We start from the raw sequence: 11,578 nt of genomic DNA, 5'->3' as shown, positions 1-11,578 counted from the left end.
ATTTTATATCATCATTTAAATCCCACTTATGAGGAATTCATAACTCACTTCTAATAACTGTTATGTATGACATTTAAGTTTCTTATTGACAGTTGAGAATATTTCACCCCACCTCTTATTGTCGCCCAATGTACATTAATTGAGAAAGAGTAACTTTTTATGTATTTTGTTAGGCAGCCCCTGAACCCCAGAACAGGTTCAGAGAGACTCCCAAGAGTAAAATTTGTAAAAGTCTTGGCCAAACTCAATTTTTATTGCTCTAGTTAAGGCCCAGAGGGAGCTTTTAAAAGGTCAGCAGAGAAGGTAAATTTAGGAGACTACAAAACTGAAAAAAGAGAATAGTATCTGCTTAGAGAGAATTTTCACTTCGAACTGATGAGTCCTCAAACTGTAACCACTGAAGATTTTTTTCCTAAAGTAATTGTTTTCTGAAATCTATTTTCTTTCTTTTTTTATTTTTTGAGATCTGAAGTGGTTTTACCTTTATTTCCTTCACTTTAAGTCAATCATGAAATTTCACAGTGATTTCTGGGGTGGGAGCAGAAGGGAGGCGGTGTTAAGAATCACCGGGGCTGTGGCCCGGTCAGCCCGCGGTAGTGGAGGCCGTGTGGGCCCTCACTGGGGCAGCTGGAGGAGCACGGACTGCCCCGCCAGCAGATAGGTGATGTTCCAAGAGCGTGAGAGCAGGTACGCGATGTCTTCCACAGCTTCCTGCTCGATCAGACCGTCCCCCGCGGTGACCAGTGAGTTGACAATCAGCTCAGCTGCCTTGGAGTCGCCCTCAGCAGAGATGATGGCCACCTTTTTCTGCTGCTCAGCCTTTTCCACCACAAATCTCGCCCTCTCTACTTCCTGCTGAGCCACCTGTTTGGCTTCCATCGCTTCTGTGAACTCCTTCCCGAAGGTCAGATGTGTCAAGGACACGTCGTCCAGGATGAGCCCAAAGGTGGCTGCTCGCTCCGTAAGGTCATTGCTTACCTACCTGGAGACCAGCTCTCTCTGGGTGATTAGCTCTCCAGCATCAAAGCGAGTCATCGCTGACTTGAGGATGCCGGTCGTGATGGACAGCAGCACACGCTCATCATAGTCCTCTCTGATGCTGGTGAAGATGCGAGAAACTGGCTAGCAATGGCCCAGAAGAGGATGCGCAGTGTGATGTTGACATTCTGTAAGTCTTTGCTACCGGTGATGACTGGCACTTTACGTGGTCGAGAACGGCAGTCAAAGATAATTGGTTTCTGTACCCAGGGGATGAGACAGTGAGTCCCTTCCCCTACCACAATGTCCTGTACTCCATGGAATCGGTCAAAGATGACAGCTCTGTGCCCAGCATCCACATTATATAAAGCAGAGTTCACCACGCCTCCTGCAACAGCTAAGGCCAGGCCAAACTTGCCGATGGACTCAAACACTTTGGCAGCCATGTTTTCTTCTGCTTGACCCTCTCACATCTGCTTCTACTCTGACCTCCACATGAATTCCCCAACCACACATACCCTGAAATCTATTTTCAAACATACATCACATTTACTACATCTAATAGAATAAATATGAACTTGAAAAAAGTAATCAAAGTATGCTTATACAAAAGAACCGACTATGGCAAATTCTCCCTGTCCATTTAAATACACATTTAGCCCAGCATGGTAGCATGCGCCTATAGTCCCAGCTACAAAAATAAATAAATAAACATGCTTTTCTTTACCCCTGAATATCAATTTACATTCAAGTTTTCAATTTAATTCAATAAACACGACTGAATGTCTATTATGATCCAGTCACTGTCTGGGGCACATTTATGTGAAATGAAATACACATAAAATCGAAGGCATTTGGCCAGGCGTGGTGGCTCATGCCTGTAATCGCAGTACTTTGTGAAGCCACAGTGGGTGGATCACCTGAGGTCAGGAGTTCAAGACCAGCCTGGCCAACATAGTGAAACCCCAACTTACTAAAAATACAAAAATTAGCCAGGTGTGGTGGTGCAAACCTGTAGTGTCAGCTACTTGGGAGGCTGAGGCAGGAGAATTGCTTGAACCTGGGAGGTGGAGGTTGCAGTGAGCCGAGATCGCCTGGGCGACAGGGCAAGACTCTGTCTCAAAAAAGAAAAAAAAAAAAGCATTATTTTAAGAACCCTATAGGTAGGAAATATTTTCATTGCCATATTCATGAAATTGGTACTTTTGTTCTCCTCATTTTATGAATGAGGAACTTGAGGCACACAGAGAAGTTAAGTAACTTGTCTGAAGCCTCCCAGTTGGTAAGTGGCAGAAGCTAGAAGCTAGGATTTGAACCTAGATGCTTTGAGCCCAGAGTCTACATTCTTAATCCCTGTACTATTGTCCCTTTACCACTGTTCTATTCTTCAATACTTCTATACTGAGTACGAGAGAAGGCAAGGGGCCAGCCAGTGGGGATACAAAGGTAAGTAATTCAAAGCACACACAATCTAGCAGAGGAAAACGTACCTATGAGCACATGAGTGAAATCAAATGCACTGGTGCTCTGGCTGAAGTCCACACAAGGGATAGTCACCTTATCCCCTGACCCTCCCAGGATGAGACAGTCATGAAAGCCCTCACTGGGAGGAGGGCTGATTAACTGAGTCCAAAAGATAAGCTCACCATCTTTGGTTGGTTCAGTTAGTGTATTTTCTATTTAACTTATTCGAAGCCTTGATTTACTAGGAAAAATTTTTATTTCATTGAAACTAAGTTTTATTGTCTACTATATCCATAGCAATATGAAATATACAAATAAGGCATTGTCTATGCTCTAGAGGAGCTTATATACTCAGGAGAGGGGAAATGGAGGCAGAAAGAATAATAACTATGTCTACCATTTATAGCACAATTACTGTATGTCAGGCATCATGCTCAGCCCTTTACGAACATTTCCTCATATTATCTTCATTAACCCTATAGGAAAGTACTATTATCTCTATTTTACAGATAAACTAAAGCTTAGAGATGTTAACTTACCGACTGATTGAATAGATAACTTTCTAAAAACCTGCTATGTATGTGCTGGGTACAATTCTAAACTTTAGGGATACTGTGGTGAAAAAGACAGATAAGTTCCTCCTGCCCTGCCCTGCTCTCTAGATGTTTTTATTCTTTTTGTTTTGTTTTGTTTTTTGCAGATGGGCTCTCACTCCATCACCCAGGCTGGAGTGCAGTGGCATGATCACAGTTCACTGCAGCCTCGACCTCCCCTGGTTTATGTGGTCCTCCCACCTCAACCTCCGGAGTAGCTGGGACTACAAGTGCATGGCACCGTGCCCAGCTAATATTTTGGTATTTTTTTGTAGAGATAAGATATGGCAACGTTGCCCAGGCGGGTCTCAAACTCCAGAGCTCAAGCTATCCGCCTACCTCAGCCTCCCCAAGTGCTAGGATTACAAGCGTGAGCCACTGTGCCCAGCTTAGAAGTTTTTATTCTAATTGGGGAAGAGAGATGATAAACAAGTAAATAAGATAAATGCTATGAAGACACTAAAATAAGATGGTGCAATAGTGACCGAGGTGGGGCATTTTAGAAATAATGGTGAGGAAAGTTCTATCCAAAGAGATGACATTTGAACAGAGATCCGAGAGACAAGAAGAAACTATCCTCAGAAGTCCTGGATGAAAAGGGTCTCAGGCAGAGAGACGAGCAAATGCAAAAACCTTGGAAGAGTGAGGTTGGCATGCTGGAGAGGCAGAAGAAAGGCCAGAATGGCTAGAGCAGAGGGCCTCACCCCAAATCACACAACTCATAAATAGCAGAGATGATTCAAATCTATGCCTGCCTAAGGTGAAAACCACTATGTAATATTGCCTAAAAAAACAAATAGAATGTTCTACACATTGTCATCACTGGGTGTGTTTTTAGGTTAACCTGAGCAATATCCAAAGGCAAGGGAACATATGGAACGAAAAGTCGAAAGAGAGGAAACTCTTGCAAACAGAAAGGCTTCCTCTAGAACAGGAGATACAAAGACAAATAAGGCATTGTATGCACGAGCTGTATCAAACCCCGCTTCATTAAACTCTGGTCTTAATCTCCACCCATTATGCATCCTCAATTCTTATCTTAGACTGAAATCCCTTGCAGGGGTGATGGAATGCAGCTTTGATACTTCAGATTAGAAATTCAGATAAGTGTAATCTAAAAATTTCTTCCTGCTTCTCCCAGGTGCCAGCAGAGAGCTATTCAGTCTGAAGGGTTCACTCTTCTGGTGGCTCCAAGAGAAGAGCCATCTGGGCAAGAAGGCAGCAGCCATCTGGACAAGAAGTTCTGCAGGAGGTGGTGCAGAGCTGGCTAGTCAGGCTGTGATTAAACTGGTGTGTGAGTGGTAAGTTCAGACAGGAGCTGTTACTGAGATACTAATCATAAGGTAAGTGGCAGAGAACCAAACTGTGGGCAGAGCAGGTTCAAGTTGCTAAGCAAGCTGTCATAGACAAGGAGGGCAGAAAACCTTAGCGAAACATAACACCACAGATGAATCTAAGACAGACCTGTTGTTCTGACACCTAGCTGGGTCAGATGAGCCCATTTTTACTCGAGTCAGCCTGGAGTAGCTCCAGGCTAACTGGGTAGCTCTGCTCCAAAGAAATCTCAATTCGTAATAAAAGATTGGGCCCCTCCCTGTATCCAGGCACACAGATTGTCATACTCTAGCTCAGCTGGGAGAGGAAGTTTAGCCCAATTTCCCTGCTGATAGTTGGCATTAAAGAAGGTGCTTTTCCAGGGTACGGTCTGTATTTTCTGCCTGCCTGATCTGTGGGTGGTAGGCAAAGGTGCACATCTACTCTGAGATCTATAAAGGCAGCTCTTCTGAAAAATGGGCTGAACTGTCAACTGCATTCTTTCATGATGTGATTAGAAAAAAACCATGTGTAGTAGTAATAGGAACTACCTTTGATTTTTAAGTTCCATGACAGATCTTGGAAGTATACAACATATAATGTCTTATTAAATCTCAAAACAACCCTATGAAATTGATACTATTAATATTCCCAGTTTACAGATAAAGAAATTCGAACTTAGATAAGTAACTTATACAAGGGGTACAAGTGAGAAATAGTAACAGGTCACTGTAATGCAAAAGCCTGTGTTCTTCATTTTTTAAATCAACTTTATTGACATATAATTTACATACAAAGTAATGCACGTATCTTAAATGTATAGTTATTTGAGTTTTGCCAATGTATACACCCTTGCAAATACAAACAGATCAAGCTATATAACATTTCCTTCATCCTCATACCCCTTTGTATTAATCTTCTCTACACTGGCAACCACAGATCTGCTTTCTGATGCCAGAGAGTAGTTTTCCATGTTCCAGAATGTCATATGAATAAAATAAAATAGTATGTACTCTTTCGTGTTGCTCTTCTTTTGTTCACCATAATGTTTTTGTTGTTGTTGTTGTATTTTGGGGGGAATTATAATTTGAAATTCCTGTACCCTACACAGATAAGTATCTGTTTCTCAAAGAGAGATTTCAATTTTCAGTCTGTCTCCCCATTTTTTTTCTTTTCTTTTTTTTTTTTTTTTGAGATGCAGTTTCGCTCTTGTTGCCCATGCTGGAGTGCAATGGCACAATCTCAGCTCACCACAACCTCCGCCTCCTGGGTTCAAGCCATTCTCCTGCCTCAGCCTCCCAAGTAGCTGGAATTACAGGCATGCACCACAACGCCCAGCTAATTTTGTATTTTCAGTAGAGATGGGGTTTTTGCATGTTGGCCAGGCTGGTCTCGAACTCCTGACCTCAGGTGATCCACCCACCTCAGCCTCCCAAAGTGCTGGGATTACAGGCATGAGCCACCACACCTGACCTCAGTCTCATTTTTATATACATTTTAAAAGTCATATGAATAAGATCAAACCTTGCTTGTATTGTACAAAGCAGAATTACCATCTGTTTACCTCTTACGGTGTTATATTTTTTAAGTGTGTAAGGGTTTTCCGAAGCTTTATTGAGGAATAGCTGACAAATACAATTATATATATTTTAGGTATACAACATGATGCTTTGATATACATATAAATGGTGAACTGATTACCATGATCAAGTTAGTTAACACACCCATTACCTCACATAATTACCATTTGTGTATGTGTGGTGAGAACATTTAAGACTTACTCTCTTAGCAAATTTCACTAGTCAGCATAACCTTTTGAGATTCATTCATGTTATTGCATATATCAGTAATTCATTTCTATTATTGCTAAATAACTTTCCACTATTTATATGTACCATGATTTTTGTACCCATTCACCTACAGAGAGATATTTGGGTTATTTCCTATTTCTCTGGCTATTGTGAATAAATAAACCTGCTATGAACACTTATGTACAAGCCTTTCTGTGAACACATTTTCACTTTTTTTTTTTTTTTTGAGACAGGGTCTCACTCTGTTGCCCAGGCTAGAGTGCAGTGGCATGATCTTAGCTCACTGCAACCTCCGCCTCCCGGGTTCAAGCTATTCTCCCACCTCAGCCTCCCCAGTAGCTGGGACTACAGGCACCCACCAGTGTGGGCCCAGCTAATTTTGTATTTTTTGGTAGAGTCAGGGGTTTCACCATGTTGGCCAGGCTGGTTTCAAACTCCTGACCTCAGGTGTTTGATCCACCCACCTTGGCCTCCCAAAGTGCTGGGAGCCACCGCACCCAACCTGTTTTCACTTTTCTTTGATACATATCTAGTAACAGAATTGGTGGGTGTATGTCTACCTTTATTTTAAAAATTGGCAGACTTTTCCAAGACGGTTGTACGGTTTCACATTCCCACCAGCAATGTACAAAAGAGTTCTGGTGCTCCACATATTTGAGAATACTTGATATTGTCTGATAACTTGTGATAAGCATCTTTTCATATGCTTATTGGCCATCTGTATTTTTTTGTGAAGTATCTGTTCAAGTGTAAGCCCATCTTTAATTGAATTATTTATTATTGAGTTGTAAGAATTTTTTTATAGATTCTGGGAAAATGTCCTTTAACAGACATGTGTATTGAGAACATTTTCTCCCAAAGGTGCATTGCTTTCATTTTCTTTTTTTAAATTATTTATTTTTCAATTTTTTAAATTTTACTCTAAGTTTTTGGATACATGTGCAGAACATGCAGGTTTGTTACATAGGTATACATTTGCCATGGTGGTTTCCTGCACCAATCAACCCGTCATCTAGGTTTTTTTTTTTTTAAGGTGTGCACTTTTATTCAGCTGGTCTCAAGTCAGTGTACAGGTAAGCCCTGGCTGCCTCCACCCACTCCCAGGGAGACCGAAAGCCTTCATACATCTCAAGTTGAGGGACAAAAAAGGGGGCCACAAAGGCTGATCATTCAAAATAAAACAAAATAAAAAAGTGTTAAGGTGAAGATTTTTAAAAATTGGCATTACATAATTTACATGAGAGCAATGCTATCACCTCCCCTGTGTGGATGTGGGAGAGGACTGGGCCATTCTCCTTAGAGAGAAGTGGGGCGGCTTTTAGGAGGGCAAGGAACTTCCTGTAACAATGCATCTCATGATATTTGGAATGACTATTTTTTAAAAAAAGAACAACGTACAATCAATGTCCTCGGCCACATTGTAGAACTCTGGGGGATGCTCGCTCCAACAGACTGCTGTCACCTTCACCATTCCAGTTTTTAAATCCTGAGTCAAGCCAAAAAAAAAAAAAAAAAAACCAAAACAAAAAAAAAACAAAGCCATGCGAATCTCATATTGTTTTCTGCTCAAGTTAGGTTTTGACAAGAAAGGGTGTAATGTAACTAAGTCACAGTCCGCCTAGAAGCATTTGCAGTGGACAGTGGAGGGGCCGGATTCGTCATACTCCTCCTGCTTGCTGATCCATATCTGCTGGAAGGTGGACAGAGAGGCCAGGATAGAGGTGCCGATCCACACGGAGTACTTGCGCTCGGGAGGAGCAATGATCTTGATCTTCATCGTGCTGGGGGCCAGGGCGGTGATCTCCTTCTGCATCCTGTCCGCGATGCAGGCCAGAGTACACGGTGGTGCTGCCAGACAGCACTGTGTTGGAGTACAGGTCTTTGCAGATGTCCACGTCACACTTCATGATGGAGTTGAAGGTAGTTTCATGGATGCCACATGATTACATGCACAGGAAGGAAGGCTGGAAGAGTGCCTCAGAGCAGCAGAACCGCTTTGATGATGACCTGGCTATCATGCAGCTTATAGCTCTTCTCCAGGAAGGAGCTGGAGGCCCCTGTGGCCATCTCCTGCTCGAAGTCCAGGGCGATGTAACACGGCTTCTCCTTGATGTCATGCACGATTTCCTGCTCAGCCGTAGTGGTGAAGCTGTAGCCGCGCTCCGTGAGGATCTTCATGAGGTAGTCAGTTAGGTCCCGGCCAGCCAGGTCCAGACACATGATGGCGTGGGGGAGGGCATACCCCCCGTAGAAGGGCACAGTGTGGGTGACCTCGTCACCAGAGTCCATCATGATGCCAGTGGTACGGCCAGAGGCATACAGGGACAGCAGAGCCTGGATGGCCACGTACATGGCTGCCGTGTTAAAGGTCTCAAACATGATCTGGGTCATCTTCTCACGGTTGGCCTTGGGGTTCAGGGGGCCTTGGTCAGCAGCACGGGGTGCTGCTCGGGAGCCACACGCAGCTCATTGTGGAAGATATGGTGCCAGATCTTCTCCATGTCGTCCCAGTTGGTGACGATGCCGTGCTCGATGGGGTACTTCAGGGTCAGGATGCCTCTCTTGCTCTGGGCCTCGTCACCCACATAGGAATCCTTCTGACCCATGCTCACCATCACGCCCCGGTGCCTGGGGCGCCCCACCATGGAAGGGAAGATGGCCCAGGGGTCATCATCGCCCGTGAAGCCAGCCTTGCACATACCGGAGCTGTTGTCAATGACGAGCGCCGCGATATCATCATCCATGGTGAGCTGGCGGCGGGTGTGGACAGGCCGCAGAGCAGCCAGGGCAAGGCTCTGTGCTCACCAGGCAGACATGGTCTTGGCAGTCCATCATCTAGGTTTTAAGCCCCGCATGCATTAGGTATTTGTCCTAATGCTCTCCCTCCCCTTCACCCCCACCCTGGAAAGGCCTCAGTGTGTGATGTTCCCCTCTCTGTGTCCGTGTGTTCTCATTATTCAACTCCCACTTATGAGTGAGAACATACAGTGTTTAGTTTTCTGTTCCTGTGTTAGTTTGCTGAGAATGATGGTTTCCAGCTTCATCCATGTCCCTGCAAAGGACATGAACTCATTCTCTTTTAAGGCTGCATAGTATTCCATGGTGTATATGTGCCACATTTTCTTTCTCCAGTCTGTCATTGCTGGGCATTTGGGTTGGTTCCAAGTCTTTGCTTTAGTAAATAGTGCTGCAATAAACATACGTGTGCATGTGACTTTACAGTAGAATGTTATAACGCTTTGGGTACATACCCAGTAATGGGATTGCTGGGTCAAATGGTATTTCTGGTTCTAGATCCTTGAGGAATTGCCACACTGTCTTCCACAATGGTTGAACTAATTTACACTCCCACCAACGGTGTAAAAGCATTCCTATTTCTCCACAGCCTTGCCAACATCTGTTGTTTCCTGACGTAGAATCGCCATTCTAACTGGCATGAGATGGTATCTCATTGTGGTTTTGACTGGCATTTCTCTAATGATCAGTGATGATGAGCTTTTTTTCATATGTTTGTTGGCTGCATAAATGTCTTCTATTGAGAAGTGTCTGTTCATATTCTTCACCCACTTTTCAATGCAGTTGTTTGTTTTTTTCTTGTAAATTTGTTTAAGTTCCTTGTAGATTCTGGATATTAGACCTTTGTCAGATGGGTAGATTGCAAAAATTTTCTCCCATTCTGTAGGTTGCCTGTTCACTCTGATGATAGTTTCTTTTGCTGTCCAGAGGCTCTTTAGTTCAATTAGATCCCATTTGTCAATTTTGGCTTTTGTTGCGATTGCTTTTGGTGTTTCAGTCATGAAGTCTTTGCCTGTGCCTATGTCCTGAATGGTATTGCCTAGGTTTTCTTCTAGAGTTTTTTATGGTTTCAGGTTTTTCATTTAAGTCTTTAATCCATCTTGAGTTAATTTTTGTATAAGGTGTAAGGAAGGGGTCCAGTTTCTGTTTTCTGCATATGGCTAGCCAGTTTTCCCAGCACCATTTATGAAATAGTGAATCTTTTCCCCATTGCTTGTTTTTGTCAGGTTTATCAGAGAGCAGATGGTTATAGATGTGTGGTGTTATTTCTGGGGTCTTGGTTCTGTTCCGTTAGTCCATATATCTGTTTTGGTACTAGTACCATGCTGTTTTGGTTACTGTAGCCTTGTAGTATAGTTTGAAGTCAGGTAGCATGATGCCTCCAGCTTTGTTCTTTTTGCTTAGGATTGTCTTGGCTATATGGGCTCTTTTTTTGTTCCATATGAAATTTAAAGTAGTTTCTTTTCTAATTCTGTGAAGAAAGTCAATGGTGGCTTGATGGGAATAGCATTGAATCTATAAATTACTTTGGGTAGTATGGCCATTTTCACAATATTGATTCTTCCTATCCATGAGCATGGAATTTTTTTTCCATTTGTTTTTGTCATCTCTTATTTCCTTGAGCAGTGGTTTGTAGTTCTCCTTGAAGAGGTCCTTCACATCCCTTGTAAGTTGTATTCCTAGGTATTTTATTCCTTTGTAGCAATTGTGAATGGGAATTCACTCGTGATTTGGCTCTCTGCTTGTCTATTATTAGTGTATAGGAATGCTTGTGATTTTTGCACATTGATTTTGTATCCTAAGACTTTGCGGAAGTTGCTTATCAGCTTAAGGAGTTTTTGGGCTGAGACAATGGGGTTTCTAAATACACAATTATGCCATCTGCAAACAGAGACTATTTGACTTCCTTTCTTCCTATTTGAATACCCCTTATTTATCTTGCCTGATGGCCCTGGCCAGAACTTCTAATACTATGCTGAATAGGTGTGGTGAGAGAGGGCATCCTTGTCTTGTGCCGGTTTTCAAAGGGAAAGCTTCCAGCTTTTGCCCACTCAGTATGATATTGGCTATGGGTTTGTTATAAATAGCTCTTATTATTTTGAGATATGTTCCATCAATACCTAGTTTATTGAGAGTTTTTTGCATGAAGGCATGTTGAATTTTATTGAAGGCCTTTTCTGCATCTATTGAGATAATCATGTGGTTTTTGTCATTGGTTCTGTTTAAGTGATGGATTACGTTCATTGATTTGCATATGTTGAACCAGCCTTGCATCCCAGGGATGAAGCTGACTTGATCATGGTGGATAAGCTTTGGATGTGCTGCTGGATTTGGTTTGCCAGTATTTTATTGAGGATTTTTGCATTGATGTTCATCAGGGATATTGGCCTGAAATTTTGTGAAGTTTTTTTGGTGTGTCTATGCCAGGTTTTGGTATCAGGATGATGCTGGCCTCATAAAGTGAATTAGGGAGGAGTCTTTCTTTTTCTATTGTTTGGAATAGTTTCAGAAGGAATGGTACCAGCTCCTCTTTGTACCTCTGGTAGAATTCGGCTATGAATCCTTCTGGTCCTGGGCTTCTTTTGGTTGGTAGGCTATTAATTTCTTTCTCAACTTCAAAAC

General features: G+C 42.7%; 2 pseudogenes; both read right to left on the bottom strand.

Annotated features, from left to right (window-relative positions):
• Positions 1-600: 600 nt before the first annotated feature.
• Positions 601-1,508, bottom strand: LOC742751 (prohibitin 1-like; annotated as a pseudogene).
• A 6,270-nt stretch (positions 1,509-7,778) lies between these two features.
• Positions 7,779-8,926, bottom strand: LOC100614593 (actin, cytoplasmic 1-like; annotated as a pseudogene).
• Positions 8,927-11,578: the final 2,652 nt, after the last annotated feature.

This window comes from Pan troglodytes, chromosome 1, assembly GCF_028858775.2.
Source record: "Pan troglodytes isolate AG18354 chromosome 1, NHGRI_mPanTro3-v2.0_pri, whole genome shotgun sequence".
Classification (NCBI taxonomy): Eukaryota; Metazoa; Chordata; class Mammalia; order Primates; family Hominidae; genus Pan; species Pan troglodytes.
This window is presented reverse-complemented; position numbering and strand designations above follow the sequence as displayed.